Source organism: Fringilla coelebs (assembly GCF_963513975.1).
Source record: "Fringilla coelebs genome assembly, chromosome: 2".
Classification (NCBI taxonomy): Eukaryota; Metazoa; Chordata; class Aves; order Passeriformes; family Fringillidae; genus Fringilla; species Fringilla coelebs.
In genome coordinates this window covers 21046275-21064702 of record NC_140029.1, presented here as the reverse complement: position 1 = coordinate 21064702, position 18428 = coordinate 21046275, and the positions used below count along the sequence as shown (strand labels likewise).

Genomic DNA, 18428 nt, shown 5'->3' with positions numbered 1-18428 from the left:
ATAAAGCCCGTTTGTGCTGATTCACAGCCCGCCCGGCCCCCGCGCCCCGGGGCGCTGACCGGGCACCGCCGCCCGCCCCGGACCGGGGCAGCGGTGGCGGCGTGGGGTGCGCTCCCGCAGCGCCGCCCGGGCAGTCCGTCCGCGCCGCTGCGCGGGACGAGCGGCCGCGTCCCGGGCGCCGGAGCGCGCCCCGCGGGGCCCTGCGCGGGCAGAGCCGGCCGCGGCCGCTCGAGCGGGGCCGGGCGGCCGCGGGGCCGAGCGTGCGGGGCACGGAGGGCGGCCGCGGGCACCGCGCGTCCCCGCGCGCCGGGCCGGCACCGGGGAACGCGGCGCTGCCCGGCGGGCGGGGGAGGGGAGGGCCGCCCTCCGTGTGTGTGTGCCTGGTTTGTCACCGGGTTTCAGTTGCGGGGGGGTGTCAAAGCACAACATAACCACAGGCGGGGCGAGGGCTGGCGGCACCCCGGGGCATCCCCGGGGGCGTTGGCGGCGGCGCCTCCTCGAGCTGCGCGTCCCGGCGTGCGGGACCTACGCAGGTGGGGGAGGGCGCGGCCGGTTCGCCCCCCAGCCGCCCCGGCCCTCCCGGTGCGCCCCCTCCCCCGCCGTCCCCTCCCTCGCTCCCGCCCGGTGGCGGCGGCCCCGGGCGCGGCTGTGGCTCCCCCTCGGCGCTGCTCCCGCCGCCGCCGCGCGTCCGCACCAGCTCCGCCACCCCCCCTCACCGCCATTCCGCCCCAAAACTTTCCGTTTCCCCCATCCCACTCTCCGGGACTTCCTTGTGCTGCCCGTGCGCGCGGAGGGGGGGGAGGAGGCGTGTGCGGCGGCGGCGAGGGGGGATTCGCAGCCTCCTGGCAGGCTGGCCGGGACCCCGGGGGAAGAGGAGTTGCACCATGCGCGGCAAGTGAGGGAAAGTCTCCGCCAGCAGCAGCGCCGCCGCCCCCCGCAGAAGTTGGGGCTCTCCCCGCCCGCGGGAGCGGGAGCTGTGCCTTTAACGCCCGCTGCGCCGCGAGGTGAGTTCCCGAGGCGGATTATTCATCCCGGGGACCCTGTTGTGGTTTCTTTTTCCCCCGTCTTTTTTTATTATTATTTTTTTTAATTTCCCCCTTTTCTTACGCTTGTCTTTCCCGGCGCAGCCCCCCGAGCCCAGCCCAGCCCGGGGCCCGCTGTCCCCCGGCGTCCCCTCTGCAGCCTGACCCGCCCGGGGGGGAGGGGGTCGCTCAACCGCCGCTTGTTATGACGAAGTTTTCTCAACCCGGACGCTTTGGGTTCTGTTTGGGGGTTTTGGGGGTGTTTTCTTTGAGCCGAGGTGATGTGTGTGTGTGGGACTGCCGTACCCGTGGCGGGTGTTTTGCAGCTGCCCCCAGGCCGAGCGACCCCGGGGCGTGGGGGAGGGGGGCAGTTTCTCCCTACTTCTCAGACAGTATTTTAATGTATGGGGGGTTTATTTTAAAAAATAATAAATGCTCGGGGAGGGGGGGGAGAGAAATGCGAGGTATTCACGCTCCAGTGTGGAGTTTGCAGAGCTTGGGTGGGGGAGGGGATCCCATTCATCGCCAGAGCTTGAATCAGCAGCGGGCGGAGGGGCCGGTCGCTCCCCTACATCGAAGTTTACTTCCAAGTAGGTAAACAAGTTCGCTCGTCGCCCCCCGCCCCGGGCCCAGCCCCCCGGAGCCGCGCTGCCCCCGGCCCCGCTGCCAGCGCCGCGGCCGCCGGCGGGGCCGGGGTGCGGGGGAGCCCCTCGGGGCCGGAGCTGCGGGGCCGCCGACCTGTTGCACGTCCCGGGCCGGCGAGCCCAGCCCCGGTGCGGCGGGGCGGGCGGGCGCCCTGCCCCCGGCGCTGTCACCGGGCCGGGCACGGTCCCCATTTTGCGGTGCGCGTTCAGTCTCGGCGGTGGGGCTGATGGAGGGGTTCGGTGCGCGACCGAATATCGGTGTGGTGTGATGTAAAGCGAATGACCCTTGACCTATTTAGTGGTGTGTTGCTGGGTTCTTGGGCAGGCATCCTGCACAGCGCAACAAGGGGCAAAAACACCAAGCCACACCCTAAAAGTTCGGCTCGCATAATAATTCCTCAAAGTCGTCGTTTAGACGGGATAAAGGCTGCCCTTTATGTGTTGCCTTAACATGCCTCTTTGCTGTTCTCCACGAGGATTCGTACGGCGTTTCTCCCTTCCTGACGCACGAGCCTGGCAGTGTGGATGTGGATGTGTGCGGTGGGGGAGGGGAGGCGGGCTGTTCGGCGGGGCTCACCCACCGCCTCCTCCAAAAAAAGAAAATTTTGCAGCATAATGTTGCAGAAACCTAAAATACTCCATTGAAAAGACTGATGATTTGAAATAAGATGGAATGTAAAATTAAAATTTCAGGATTAGTGTTTTAGGCTAATAGTATGAAAATAAACATGCTGTGCCAGAGGGAGATCTGATTGTAGGTAACAAATACGAAGTCTTTACTCTTGACAAGTAAAACATCATATCTTTCTTCCTTATCCCATTTATTTGTAGTCTTTTAACCAGGACTACTTGTGTGGATGTATAAGGTTTACTAACATCATCTACCTTGTGTACCATGTGATTGCACATATTGGGTTTAGGCCTCTCCCCGTCCTGCAGTCAGTGTTCTGTCATGTACAGAGACATTAGGCAGGTTTTAAAGTAAATGTATCCATTCTGTGATAGCAGATGTTGTTGGCAAAGAGAGCCAGATTTGTCCTAGTGTGTGTTCTGGTGTTGTTGGGTTTTTTTTTTGTTTGGCTTTTTTTTTTAAACAATTACAGATAATAATTGCAACATCTCAACGACAGCAATAGTAAAACAGGGAAGCTTTCCCACAGAAGATTTGTAGAGGAGGTGGGAGGAAAAAGGAAAGCAAGAGGGGGAGGATGCTATCACATTAAAAATGCGTTAAAGCTCTCTTGTGCTATATGTAATAATGGTAAAAACAGGGCAGATTTGAGCGGAGCTACTGTAGTTGTCTCAGTCTTTAACACCTTCAGCGAGCTGTGCAGTAACCAAGGGCAGGGGAACCCTGGATGTACAGACTGGGGAGTGAGAGGCTGGAAAGCAGTGCCAGGAAAGGGACCTGGTCGATGGCAAGTTGACCATGAGTCAGCAGTGCCCTGGCAGCCAGGAGGGCCAGCCCTGTCCTGGGGCCATGCATGGGCAGCTGGGCAAGGGAGGGCATTGTCCTGCTCTGCTCTTGCACTGGGGTGGCCTCACCTCGAGTGCTGGGGGCAATTTTGGGTCTGCAATATACAAAAGATAGTCAGCTGTGAGAGCATCTCCAAAGGAGGACCATGAAGGTCTGAATGGTCTTGAGAGGAAGCCCTATGAGGAGTGGCTGAGGTCCCTTGGCTTGTTCATTTCTAAGGAGACTTAGTGGAGTCCTTATTGCAGTCTACAGCTTCCTCAGGAGGGAAAGCAGAAGGGCAGACTCTCTTCTCTGTGGTGACCAGTGACTGGACCTGAGCAAATGGCCTGCAGCTGTGTGTGGGCAAGTTTAGGTTGGATGTTAAGAAAAGACTCTCCACTCAGAGGGTGGTTGGGCACTGGAACAGCTCTGCAGGGAAGAGATCACAGCACCAAGCCTGATAGGGTTCAAGAAGCATTTGGACAATGCTCTTGGGCACATGGTGTAATTCTTGGGATGTCCTGTGCAGGGACAGGAGTTCGACTTGATGATCCTTGTGGACCCCTTTCAACTCAGTATATTCTATGATTTTAAGGTTGTTTTTTTTCTCCTCCTAAGATGAAAAAGCGTGTCTCAGAAGCAAAGAGGATTAAAAATTACACATACATGTAAAGACTGGCAACTGCACAACTGTCCAGGTTTCTTAGGACATAAAAAAGCCCTCGGGAGATAAGTGGGCATCTGAATACATCTTCCCCCACCCAACTTAGTAAGATGACTCCACTGTTCTCTGCCATGTCACTGCTTATTTTATTTTTAAATGATTGCAGATATTCTCCACAATGAGTATCTAAGGAGCAAAACTAATTTAAATCATTGCTAGGGAAGGGGCACCTGGAATTGTAAGATTTCTGCTCCACCAGTTTGCCCAGTTTTACCAAATCGTAGAATATGCTGAGTTAGAAAGGGCCCACAAGGATTGAATCCAACTCCTGACCCTGTGCAGGACAGCCCTAAGAATCCCACCGTGTTTTGAACTCTTATCAGACTTGGTGCTGTGACCTCTTCCCTGGGGAACCTGTTCCAGTGCCCAGACACTCTTGGAGTGAAAAACCTTTGCCTGGTATCTAACCTAAACCTCCCCTGATGCAGTTTCATGCTGTTTTGGTCCTGTCACTGATTGTCAGATGGGCTTTTCTCATTTTTGTGATGACGGGGACCAGAAGTAGACGTGCTGTCTGCTCAGTATGTCTAATGTGCCATGGCTCCTGAAGAGCTTCCTGAACAGAGAGTTGTCCCCTGGCAGCAGCAGCTGTTGAAGGCCTGTCATCCCTTTGCTTGGAAGGAGTAGAGAAGAATGTCTCTCAGCATGGATGGGATCTTATTTCTCAGTAGCTGAGATAAGTCAGCAGTGGATTGAGCAGTGTGCTCGGTTTGGCTCATTGTGGAGATGAGGCTGGAAAAGCCCTGCTAGGTTTAGGTTTAGGTTGCCAGGCGATGGCCGCAGGTAGCGGGGTCGGTGCGCGCTTCGGTGCTGCTAGCCCTTACTCTTTGCTGCTGCTACGAGTCCAGAGCTAGAATTCATCTTGTATTAAACTGATGCTGTTTGTATTTTAGTGGTGCCAAGGGGCTCCCATTCAAATCAGGGCCATTTGGGGAATATTATAGACGGTGGTTCTCACCCTAAACAGGTTGTAATGTAAGTGAGGGAAACAAAAAGCCAGGAGGGTAAATGCTGGAAAAAACCGGACTCAGGGGAATGGCAGCTGATTGTAGTGCTTTATCTGCAGGACCATGGTGTGATCTCCCTAGGAGAGGAGAGTTGTTAACACCTGGCAGCGCTGCTGCTGGTAAATCTGTCTGCTTTGCCCAAAGAGGGGTGGGCGTCATAACGTGATCCATATCCTGGATTCCCTTTACTACTGCTGTTTTAATTCCTAGTATTTTAGATTATGTACAACAGCCTGCCTATAAAGTGATCCAGGTTTTGTAACTCTTGGGAGAGCTTCTTTTTTTTTATAATCTTCATTATGAGGCAAGATGGAAGTAATTTTGTAAACTCTTTTTTCAGCAGCTAAATTAAAACTCCACTCCCTCTTCCCCTCCCTCATCTTGCCTATTTTTAGTTAGGAGGAAATAGCTGACCTCTTTACAGCAAGAACCCAGACCCCCTGGGTGCCATTTATAGGTTTCTACCAAATGGCCTACTTGGACAAGTTGGTTGAAATTAAACAAAAACATTGGAACTACGGCCGTACATAGGAATACCAGCCTTCCTGTCAGTACAAAATCTTTCATTTTAATGACACTGAAACAAGCAGACGAAGGTGAAAAGTACACTTTAAGTTATTTTTCTTCAGTATACAGGAGAATATTTTAAAGGCTTTTGTTGTTGTTCTCTGATCATTAATATAATGGAATTTCATTTAAGGATGACTGATAGTGTTTTATCCTGCAGTCACAGGAAGTCCCCCGAAGTTAGGGCTGTGTAAAAGCTAGAAGCAGTCAAAGGTTGTTCACTAAGAAAGCATCATAGTTTCTTACCAGTTGTCTTCATGTGTAGAGATTTTGTCCTAGACAGAGATTTATAAATTATAGTTATTAATGTTGAATAATTCTGTAGATATATGAATTTGCTTCTGCTAGTTTAACCAAAAGCACGTTTTAACTCCACAATGGGTATGTGACAGTTTTTGAAGGTAAAGGTGCACAGGCCTTTGACAAGGCTTTTCTTGAGCTGCTTTTCCTATGCATATTTGTATTTATTTTAAGTGATACTAAAAATATTAGCCTGTAGCAATAGTTAGATAGAGTTGCACCTCTTCATTTGTTGTTTGAGAAGAGAAAAATATATTGCCTCTGTTATCTTCTGTTGGGATCCCAGCCACCAGTCCCTTTCTATACTTTGGGGGGGCTTGGGGTTGGGTGCATCTGTGGATGTGGCTTCCATCTTTATAATCCTGTCCACTTAATGCAGTTAAAGGGACATAATGATGTTTAACCTCATTTCTTGACTGTCTCTATTGTTAGTGTGAATAATTAATATGTGTCCTGTTTAAACTGGAGTGCTTATAAAACGTCATAATTTTGTGTGAAGTTACAATGGAAATTTCTGCCAAGAACCGTGTGCTATTCATGCAGTACAAAATCATGATGATAATACTGTGGTACGAAGAAACAATTATTTTAATATTTTAGCTAAGTGCATTGCATAACTACGTTTTGGCTTGAGTGTTGAACTTTAGTCATTTGCTAGGCAAAGTTACACAGCACACTGAACGTGTGGATGATTGGTGCCTTGGTGCTTAGATGACATGACTTATGGCCTGTTCCTGAGCAGATGAGTAGTACTAACAATGTCTAATAATTCCCTAAATATGTGTATCAAAATACTCTCATCTAATAAAGTAGGGAGTTTGATTGACCCTTTGCTATTGGAAGGTGATACAAGAGCAGTGTTCTCCATTAGTATGTAACAGTTGCTCTATATATCACTCCAGTGCCATTCAAAGTGTGATTGCATTTACTGACCTAAGTTTCATTTAAGCTGTTAATTCTTAGTTACAGTTTAACCTCTTACCACTGCGTAGAGACATTAGAAGGTGTTCTGTTACATAAAATCATAACTCTATTAAATTAAAAAATGTTGTAACATGATTTTATGGTTTTTTTTCTATTGAAACACAACTTTCCCATACCTCCAATAAATTATTGATAGAGCAAAAAAGCAATATTTTTCCCTTAGACATTTAAATTACTTGGAAGATATGCTTTGACATTGTCTTCAAGAAAACAACGAGGATTTTACTTTGGTGGATAGATTCCTTTTGTCATTCTGCAGCATAATGCATTTGTTGTACTCCTTTTTGAAGGCAGCAAGCTGCACTGAATATACAGTGACAAACTTTGCTGCGTAGCACCATCAGCTATATTTTGCTGCGTAGCACCATCAGCTCTTCATCAATCCTTTGCCATTGAAGAGAGACCCTGCAGAATATTCTCTAGTTCAAGAGTGAAGCCAACTATTTATGATTTATATTTCCAAATCAAAGTCATGTTACAGAGGCCCCGCTGAAAGGGAGCAGTTGCATTGGTGTGATTAACATGTATACAGTGTTGTTGTGTCCACTGCTGAGTTTGTGCTCATTTGAACACAACCCCATAGCCTACAGCAAAATAATTGGAAAGATGTTCTTCCAAAAGAATTGACCATCACAGTATGCAGTTAATAAATACAGGAGGTTTTTATAAAGTGAAGCAAAAATATGGATTTTTTTCTTCTGTAAATTCATGTGTGTTGGTAACAGAATGAGGAATTGTTATAACAACACCATAGTTTCAGTGTCATTTAGCAGCTACAAGTTGCTTGTTCACTGTATCAATGGTTTTAGTCTGGTTGCTACTGGCTGAGGTTATGTGTGTGTCCAGAAACCCATTAGTATTAAGACTGGTGTCAGCACATAGTCTCAGCTGGGATTGTTGAGCAGGAGTCAGTTTCACAAGTATTAATTGTTTCAAATAAAATACACAAATTGTTGTGTGTGAGTGCATGCATATGCACATGTATACAAGTACATGGATAGCCTTAAAGTAGTCCAAAAAGTAGTTTTGGAGAAAAAAGGTGTAACCCTGATGCTGGAGAGTGGTGCCAGTGTGCAGTGGCTTGACTCTCACACCCTGAACTAGGATGTGCTCGGGTCAGCAGCACCTGAGGTGTTGCAGAGCCAGTGAAATGACTGTAGGCTGGGCCAGGCTGGATGTCAGGTTTTGGAAGAAGGCAGAGGTACAGCACCCTTTAATTATGTGCTTGTTGAGATGTGGCAAGGTCAGGAGTGCATACTGTGCTCGCCCCTCTGACTGAGCCTGGTGAGACCAGGAGGTGATAGCTGGGGCTGGGACATGCATTCAAACATCAGAATTACGTTATCTTCGGTTTTTCCTCCTTTTAATTTTTTAAAATTATTATTATTTGGTTTTTGGTTGCTCTTAGAAGTAAAATTTAAACCCTGATCTTGACAGAGAGATTGAGGTAAAATTGCCCTCCTCTGTAGTGTTCTCCACAGATAGGGTGAGCTTTGCTGACAAGTTAGGGCTGGGAATCCAAGCACAGACAGTGCCGGTTCACATTGAGGGGATTAGTTTCCAAGGATATTTATCTGTTGCTTTTACAGCCACAAAACAAACTTTAACCCTTTTCATGCCTATTTTACATGCCTACATCAGTTAGACCTCTAAGAATTTGGATATAGAATTGGTTGAAACACATGAAATATTTTTTTAATATTTCAGAAGATATTTGTAATGTTGCTAAATATGTGGACTTGGATATCTTTCCTATCTTAACTTTCCTCTTTGATTTTGTTTTGACTTTTTGGGTGTTTGGGCTTTTTTTGTTTGTTTGTTTGTTTTCTTGCCTTTTTTTTTTTACTTTTTGACTTTGGTTTTGTGCTTTTTTTAATGTGAGAGCTTCTGTAGTTTGTATAGTTTACTTTTTCAGTTGGTGACTTTTAAACTAAAATACTGTAATCTGGGAGGCACAGATAAAAGGCATACCTGAGGATTATTCTGATGAGGAAAACATCTTCCTTCCTATGCCAGTTCTCAAAAAATGAAAGCAAGGAGCAGAAGCAAGTACATTTTTAGTAACATTGCGTGGTGTTCACAGGACAGATTTTATATCATTCTGTGAAAACTATTCAAGGTTCCTTTCTTTTCATTTTGACTACTACTGGGTTTGTTTGGGTTGCTGGTGTTGTAACTCAATAACAATGCTAATTTGTGTTGGAGAAATCTGGTTTTGTACTAAAAAACCCAAACACTCTCAGCTCTGATACTTCTGCTAGTATCAGTAAATGTCTTACATAATCAGTTAATTTAAATGAGCCAATTAGTTTAAAATTAGTGCATGACAGTGTATCATAAAAATTCATCCAGCTTCATTCTCACAGGATTTGATGTGCTTGGAGGGGAAAAAAAAAAAAAACCAACATTGAAGCTGAAAGGGTGGCCCAAAATGCAGTATTGGAGTGGAAGGAAACAACCTATTCATTACATACAGCTCAAATTTACTAAAGCATTAACATAATGGTTTCCCTCACTGCTGATGAATGAAAATTACTTTCTGGGAGACCACCATCCTGTCTTTACTACCTAATCTGGTAGTGCTGGGTAGAGGTTAGAAAAAAATGTGGAATGTAGCTTAAGCTCTCATGGGCAGTTTACAAGGAAGAAGAAGATGAGTGGGGGTAGGCTTCCTCAAAAACTAGGATTCACTGTTTTTAACCTGCTGACCATCAAGTGGACAACTGTTTTGGTTTTTTGGGGTTTTTTTGCTTGGCTAAGATGGCATGTCTTCAAAACACTTATTCCTGTGCGTTTCTTCAGTGTTATGATGGTAGTATAATGGTATTATATGTGGCTACTTTATAATATGTTATTTTGTGGTTACAGAAATGGCTTTTGGTGCATGCCTGGTTTTTGTAATGTTTTATGTATTTGTATGCCTATGTGCCTCACCGTGGATTAAATCTTTTATTTTAAATTTTGCTTAGGCAAATGTGATAAAGTGATAAATTATTCATGGTATCTAGTATGTTACCAGCAGCATGTATCTTCAGTTTGAAAACCACTTGAAACATGGAAGAGTTCTGTGTTCTCTAATGACAACATTCTAAATGCGATCATACATTGTCAGTTTGATCATGTGCACTGAATGATGGCTTTGTACATAAGATTTGTTGTGCACAGCAGATGTTTGTGTACATGGAGTCCAGTGTGAAAGAAATTTAATTTCCTCTTACTAAAAATAATATAATGACCTGTGTCTTCTACCTGTTTAAAACGTGCTCAGATAATTGTAGTGAATGATTTTGTAGTTGTTTGCTGCTGTATTCATTTTGCAATGAGCTTTTGAAGGACAACATTTTTCCTTTTTTAAAATGTAAATTTCAATATATATGTCTGTGAAAAGAAAGAAAAGATCTGTTCCTTTAACAGCCTCACGAGGCAGTTGATAGGGCACACGTATTCACAGCTGGGTAAATCATTTACATTCAACTTATAGCGCAATGTTGTACTACAGACTTTATGAATGACAGCTTTTGAAGATTTTTAAACAGCAAAACACATTGTCAATTTATTTTGTTGCTAGTTTATTAAAACATATGAATGTAAAGCTCTACTTAATAAAGTATAATCCCATTTTTCCATCAGCTTATCCATTAGGATAACAAAGTATCAAAGGAAAATTATGAAACAAAAAGGATTTTTCTCCCTTTCAGTGTTCAGTTTAGAGTTAGAAGTAATGATTGCTTTAATTTTTTAATCTTCTGTTAATCTCTAAGTTAGTTTCCTGGCTAACAGAGTTGGGTTTAGGATATTAGTTTACCTCAGAACAAGCCTTAGTTTTTTTTGTTTTTTTTTTCTTCAGACTTTTTGTAATTGCTTTTAAACCTTTAATTACCTTCCTCCATCACAGCAAAAAATCTGTTGGGGTTTACAGTGGAATTTAAGAGGTTCCATTTTAATGGATATTTTCTCTGCGACAGAGTCTTTAACTCCAGCAAGCACAGAGTTGATGATACATTTGTGTTCTGAACATTCAACAATGCCTGTTGTATCTATGGCCTGATGTTGCAAAAATGTGTTTGGCTGGCTTGTGCAGGAGATTTCTAGGGTCAGGCCTTATATGATGGCAGCAGAGATTCTTGACTGATTAAGTCAACATTTCTGAGCCTTTTTTTGTAGCAGCAGATGATATGTGTGATTTTAGCTTTAGTCCCGACAGGCAGCGTGCCTGTAGTGAAGTGGAGATTGCAGTGTCCCTCTCCTTTCCCCTAGCCCACATAAGTAGTTTTTTTTGTGTGGCATAACTTCCATGGTCTGTTTTGAGTACTGTTCTTATCTGAATCTTCTCCATGTTCTTGGAAGTTTCTGTAGATGGCAGACATGAAGTTGAGACTTAGAGCCTGGTTTCTTCAAAATGTGCAGGAGCTGTGTTGGCTATGTCAAAATCTACTGGGCTTAATATTTTGCAGTAGAAAGTAAGACTTGGTTGCAAACATATACATTGAAAAGTGGCCTGCACAGGTGGATGATTGGAATCTGTGACCTTTTCTCAGTGAAGTTTTTCAGGCAAGGTCACGTCACGAGGTTTAACAAACTCTAGCAGTGGCTGGTAAGCATTGGCAGGATGGACTCATGGCCTGTCTGGATCATGGGTAGTCTCAAAACTGTTCTGCCAAATGTGGCCTACCACATACAAAGCCCAACACCTCGGGACTGGCACTGGATGCTTGTCTTGTGTAAGGGCTGCAAGCACCATAGCCTCTGTGGAGAGAATATATCAACCTTTTTTATTCTAATTTACTGTTTTTCTCTGAGGTGGTTGCTCTGTGCTTGACTGTAGTAGATCAGGAAAATTACACAGAAGGATCATGACATTTAATTTTTTCACCTTAAATATAAATTTTTCTTAGTTTTTTCATTTGATGACTCAAGCATCCTACAGATAGTTGTCTTAAAGAAATATTTAGCTACCTATGCTATTAGCATTGTCTTAATTGTTATTTTTTCTTTGGAAGTACATATGGTACATTCTGGTGTCTCAAGTGGAGCCAATGTCTTGCCAGCCTATTTGAAGTGCTAAAGTATGTGAGAAAGTGTGCCCTGTGGCCTGAAACATCATTCATGTATTTGCCAATTGCCTCAGTCTTTTAATTTCTGTTTGTATGCATTGCATTTGGTTAGGTTGAATTTATTATTGATTTCAACTGTTTGCAAATAGTCTACTGACAGAGCATTTGCTCATGTCTCCTTTGAGCCAGCATTTTACCCTCATTAGTCTATGGATGTGTTCTTTTGAATGTTTGCCAAATGTGTTCATAAAACCAGTGAAATTAATAGAAGGAAAAGTGGCAGCGCTGTGTGACCTGTTATTGTAAACAACATTATGAGACTGCCTTTCAATGTTTGACCATAGACAACTGCATTTATTTTTTCCCCTCATGTTTTCCCTTTTTATTCATTCGGGTTTTACGAGCTTCCCATCATATACAGCCATTTCCTCAGCAATGTTAGTTACCTTTTTTTTTTTTTTGGCGTGTTTTGGTTTTGAAGACGAAAGCTACTAGGTAAATAACAACAGTAATATTTACCAGTAGTGTAATTCTGTAGTTTCAAATCATAGCTTGCAAGCTACTAGGGTACACAGGATTCTTTTTATGGAGAGCTGTGAGGTTAAAAAAAAGGAGGTCTGTTGTCATTGTTCAGTTTTACTGTGCAGGGTATCTTTATTGGTCCACAAATTTAAAGAGTTTTAAAAAATGGTCTAATTATATTGTAAACTTCTTTAGGATGTGATGATATCTATTTTTATGACTTTACTGCTTTGTGGGTGTATATATCATTATGCAAGTAAAGATCCTTGTTTTCACAGAAGATAATTTATACCAACATTACATTTTGGCATCAGTTTGGTTATGTTGTGTAGATATTTATGAACATATCCCTTCTCTTATGTAGGATTGTGAACAGCATTTTCTCTGATAGAATACAGATCTGGGTGATCCTTAATTGCACAAAGAATAATCTGTAGAGAAGCATTTGGGTTCCCTCAGTTTGTGTTTACCCGGTCTGTCATATAGAAAGCCTGCTCAACTGATCTTTCTTTATTTTCAGGGTCTTATGCAGTACTGGTTTTGTTTTTAGACTACAGCTATTTATATGGCAACATCTGATTTCAGTAAATCCAAATTCTTTCATCTTAAAATGTCAAGAGTTTTGTTACTTGATGTTACTACATTTGTGTTCTCTCCTTTGCTCGAGAGCAGCACTTCTTGCTAATGTTAGGAGGGGTGAGGTAGAGGAGGTGTGTATGGTGAGAGTGGGGGTGGGAAGTAAAACAGGCTCTGGCTGTTTACACATTCCAGGCAACCATAGATCTGCTCTCTTTGAGGCCTGAAATATTTTCCTTTTCACTATCAGTCTTGCAGATCTGGGGTATTTGGGCGCACTGCCAATAAAAGTAAATAGTAATGTGTTAATCTCTCAGATTGAAATGTAATAAACTGTTTTACCTTTTTGTGTGTGTGCATAAAAAGAAAATATTAACTGCACTTTATAATTAATATATGACATTTCGAGAAATACTGGAAGTTAGGACTATTGCTATAATTTCTTCAAGACTTGCCTATAAAAGGACAAAATAAAATTGACTCCTTTCGTCTTGTTAGTTTATTCCAAAAGGAAAGTTGCCTAATCAAAATATTTTTGCTAACTAGATTTTCTGTTTTCGGCATGATAACCATTGGGTCAAGGAGCTGAGGATGACTCCTTTTTTCTTATTTCCATGTAATGCATGTGTATACATGCATTTTTAAAATTTATTTTGTGGTAGGCTTAATCTGCTTTGTAGTCTTTCATTTGATCATTCTGGTTTCCAGCACTTGCATTTCAGAGTCCTGATGAAATCAGATACAGAAAGCCATCCACCTGCATGTCTTTTTTTTTTTTTTTCCCAATATTGGAAATTATTTCCTGCACCCTGCACTGAAATAGACTGAGCAGGCAAGCAGACGAATAATGATTTCTTCCAGGTTCTGCATAATGTAATGAACAGACCTTCTGTTTATTATTATTTATTATCAATATTTGTATACATGCCATTTCTTTCCCTGAAGCTTGCTTTCTTGAGTTTCTTAAAGCTGTATGCTGTGTGTGAGATTGCTGCTTTATTCCAAGTGGTTCAGTAATGCCACTTTGTCACTCCAGCAACTTGCTTTGTCACTAGGGCTTGACATGGCTCAACTTCTTGTTGTATATGCTTTCCAAACAGAACATGTTGCCCTCCAGAAATATTACCATATCATAGTGACAAACACAAAAAAGACAGTCCCACTGAGGTAACAGCTGTTACCTTCAGTCTTGGGACCATTCTAGCACATACAGTGCAAAAGGTAATTGAGACCATACAGTTGGGGTTTTTTCCAAAGGCAGTCAATTGCTTAAAACTCTCTTGCATAGCTATGACTGCCATCTAATCTGCATTTAGAGGCATTAAACTGCTTTTGGAAAAGCCGTGGGCTTCTTCAGCTACATCACCAGCAAATGGGATAAACTGGTAATGTTTCTCTTGACTATGTTTTTAGGAAAAAAGTGCTGTTCTCATCCAGTAGCAACCTGGATCTAAAGCCAGAGGTTTTTTGGGGTTGCTGTCAGGCAAGATCAGACTGTTGAGTTTAACCTAAATGGAAGTAAACATGAACATTACCTGCACCTCATTATTTCTGTGCTCTTATGACAGACACTCGAGACTGTTTGTATAGTGGCTATGGCTCATGCTGATTATGTTGTTAATAACTGGTGTCTGTAGCATGTGTACTGGCTGCATGATTTAGAAGCCAACATTTTTGAATACAAATAGCTAAATAAGTGCCTTGTTTATCAGAAGCCTTGGGTAGGTACAGCTCCAGTTGAAGTCAGAGGAGTAGGTGCTGCTTAGTGCCTGGATAAATAATTTTTCTTAGTGCAAGGTTGCATCATAACATTCTGACAACAAAAGATCACCTCCATCTTTCTACCCTAAGTTAAATGAAGCGTTATGTTAAAAAATATTTCAAAGGAAAAGATCCTACCAAGTGACTGCTATCAGTCTGTATGCAGATGGGTGGATTTTTTTCCCATATGCATAAGTTTATTGAAAGGGAAAAACTTGACACTGATTCTCGGCAGCAGCTTCTCACATGTAATATATGGGTGACTGTGCAGGTGATACATGGTTTGTGTAGAGGTTAGAGGGTCTCTGGTACATTGGTACCAAGTTGGTTACCTTATGCGTTTAGTTTAATTTAATGTAACATTTGATGCAGTGAGAAGATGTACTATTACTGTAGTACTGATTCTGTTTACTATATGTTATAAATATTTCTGAAATAAAAAACCATGAGAACTTGTTTTGTGGTTGAAATAGTAGGAACTGGGACTCTTGTTCTTCTTTAAATAAACAATAGGTGGTATAATGACCTAATAAAAATATAAGACCCAAATGCTTCTTAAAATTATAGAGATTTACTTATTAATTATGTGTATAAATATCTAGAAATCAGCAGTATCAAATTATGAACTGTACTGTGTAAGAATTACATGCAAATTACATTGGCTTGGAGGTTTCTTTTTTTTTTTTAATCTAGCTTAGAAGTGTTGTGAAGCTGCTTGAGAATTTAGTGTAAGGTATTTATTGGAAGTAATTTGATGTGAAGAACAAAATGTGATGTACTGTTCTGGTCCACAGTGGAGTTCAGGAGCTGTCAGATAGTAGCTTAGACATCTCATTTTTTTCTGTTTTCATGTAGGTTGAGAATATTGGCCTGTATGAAACATACTGTAGGCTGTTTAAATATTGACCATTAATTTCAAGCCATAGAAACTATGAAATGAAAATTTAGACATACATTTAAAGGTTTGATTTTCATCCTTTTTTGCTGGTAAGTCTTTGACAGCCAAAATCAATATAACAAATTTGCATTGTTGACCTAGCAAAACAGTTGGGTTAATTGTTCAAATTGTACAGCCTGATAGTTTTCTCTAGAATTATTATTTAGTACTTTTCTTTTAAATTCACAATATTTCATAGAAATCTTAGTTGAGAGTGTGGCTGGTGCAGTGAAAAACCTGCAGTCTCAGGGGCATGCAGCTTGTAATGGAAAGGGACTGTTCTAGTACTAAATTTGTTTCTTTAGCTCTAGTGATGGAAACATAACAACACTTCTAGTACCTCAGCAAGCTACTGTTTCAAGAGACCTTTCATAGGAGAATGATAAGAAGTAAACCATAACAATTTATAGAAAAGGAGCACAATCTGGGCCTTGCAGGAGGAGCCCTCACCTATCTGGCAGATTTCTGTTGATCTTAGGCAATTGTTTCCAGAAGGTTTCTCTCACCATTGGTTTCACAGTTTTTGAACCTGATAGTTTCAAAGTCTATTCTCAGCTAGGCTGCTTCCTGTGAAAAGTGGTGTTTGGTGAGGTGTTCATGTGTGCCACATCATGCTGCTGAGAAGTAAATTGTTTTCATCCTGCAGTTCTTGCTTCACTTATTACATTTAATGTTCCTTTTGAGAGGGAGAGGGAGCGAGAGAGAGTGAAGCAAACGGCAGCGCTGATATGGTGTGGTTTTATTGGACAGAGAGGCATGCATGCCAGCTTTCCCCAGGTTTGATCTCCCTGATTCTTATCCATGGTAGGTTTGGTTGAAGCTAGTAGCAAAACAGTAGCTTAAAGAGACTGATCCCATGAAGGTAAGAATTTACACAACACCAGTTTCAGCCTTTAATTGAGAATTGGCCTTTCTGAAAGAGAAAATTGGTTCTGCAAGCGTTCATACATTTCTACAAATTGTTCTGTTGATGAGTCTTTAAATAAAACCCCATGAAAATACACCAGAACAAAATAAAATTATAAGAAAAAAACCCCAAAACAACAACAACAAAAATCCCACCCACAAAACCAACCAGCCGACCAAAAAAGCCCTCCGAAAGGCCCAAACAAACTGAAAAACAAGGCCCAACATCCCCCACCAAAACAAAGTTAAACAGATGACACACTTGTCAGTTGGGCACTGATAGGTTGCCTTAGGACATAGGTGCTTACATTTTGAATTGATTCTCGATTGTCAACTTGATGTGTGTGGGAAGTAAAGTGAACTTTTCATGAAAAACATTCTCATAAGAACAGTTGCTATTCGTGGTTCTTCTGGTACGTGTAGGTGTATGTTTGGGGAGAAGGAAAATCACATATTAGTGTTTTCACATCTAAATCGAAGAGTTGCCTCGCTTATCTTAAGCAAGGCAGTCTTTAGATCATACCCAGTTGTTTGTCTGCTGGACAGATAGACTTAATTAAAAAAACTTTCTCATTTCAAAAAACTTTAATTTTGTCATTATAATTTCAGTCACATTAATTAAAATGCTAGTGATAAAAAAAGAAATTTATATAAAGGAACTGATTATGTCTAATGGTACCAGATCAGAATTAGGCTAAAATTTTTACATTATCCAACATGCTTCCTTGCATCAGCATATATACCTTTATTGTAGTTCTTTCTGTAGTAGTTTTGCTGACTGTTTTGGCTGTTGTATGATTGTCAGTACTGTACAAGTTGACACTGATCTAAAAAGGAGCTGCGTTTATAGCTGAGAACTCATGTTTTTGCCAGTTACAGATGTCTTTTTCCTCCTTGAACTTACTTCAGTGTAGAAGTTAACTTAAGAAAGCTATTCCCCCTTATTATTTAGACTTTCAGTTCTTAAACATTAAAATTAAAGTGCTCTTAGCTGTATTTTGGTAGACAGAAGTGTTCAGGGCTGGGTTGAATGGGGCTCTGAGCAACCTGGTCTAGTGTCCCTGGCCATGGCAGGGGGGTTGGAAAAAGATGATCTGTAAGATCCCTTCCAACCCAAACCATTCTGTGATTCTGTGAACATGTTGAATTTGAATTTTAAATAGTTCAACTTAAAAAAAAAAGAAACAGAAAGGGAGATCTCTTGCAAACATATTTATGTAGTCAATATTTCTATGAAATATGTGTCTTTTGTAGACCAGACATTTCCTTCTTATAGGATGTGGCTGTAGATGTTCAATATTTATGTCTGTGCTTAACTGCATACACAATGGTTTCACAGGAATAGAATAAACAGCAGCAGTTGTGTGCAGAAAGCTTTTTGTGCATGTGTGTGTATATATATTTAGGATCTGACCTTCATTGCTAGTTTATAATTCCTGAGAATTTCCTGTCTGAAGTTGAAATGTTTTAAGATCCATCTTACTTCTACTTTGTAGATTTTAAAACCAGTACCAGGTAACTAAGAGCTTTCCATAGGCAGTGAACACCTACTTTGTTGTGCCTTCTGGTTTGTCTTTGTGGTTCATGTTTAATCTTTGGATACCCCCAGCCCCCTCTCAGTGAGGGCTGGGCAGAAGAATGTTTGACTGCTGCCCACAATGCTCTTAGGGAAGAACAAGTCTGTGAGACTTCTATGTAAATAACACAGCATTTAGTAATGAGAAAGTTAGCAACTCTCTTAATTGCTCATGAGACATACCTGTGTAGAATTGTGCTTTGAAATTTTCTTTCAAGTTGTCTCTGTATTTCCGGTCTGAATTTTATATCCACCAGCAATGCAGACTTCTTCTGCAACTAAATGGAAGAAGTGTACATTTCAAACATTGTCTAGTCACGGTTAATTCCTCGTGTTACAATCCTTAGAGAAGTTAATGCTCCTTTCTGAGATGAAGGAGGCCTGTCGCCAAA

The 18428-nt window shown here is 42.2% G+C and overlaps 1 protein-coding gene across 3 annotated transcripts in view; it reads left to right on the top strand.

The window, feature by feature from the left end:
• The first annotated feature begins 472 nt into the window (after nt 1-472).
• TBL1X (transducin beta like 1 X-linked) overlaps nt 473-18428 on the top strand; it is a 202593-nt gene continuing 184637 nt past the window's right edge. For 2 of the 3 annotated variants that reach the window (XM_084201205.1, XM_084201206.1), the window contains exon 1: nt 560-1004. The gene's annotated coding sequence lies outside the window, so the exon portion shown is untranslated. Of the gene's footprint in view, nt 534-559; nt 1005-18428 lie in introns of those variants that run through there. The other variant, XM_084201207.1, reaches the window with a different exon arrangement.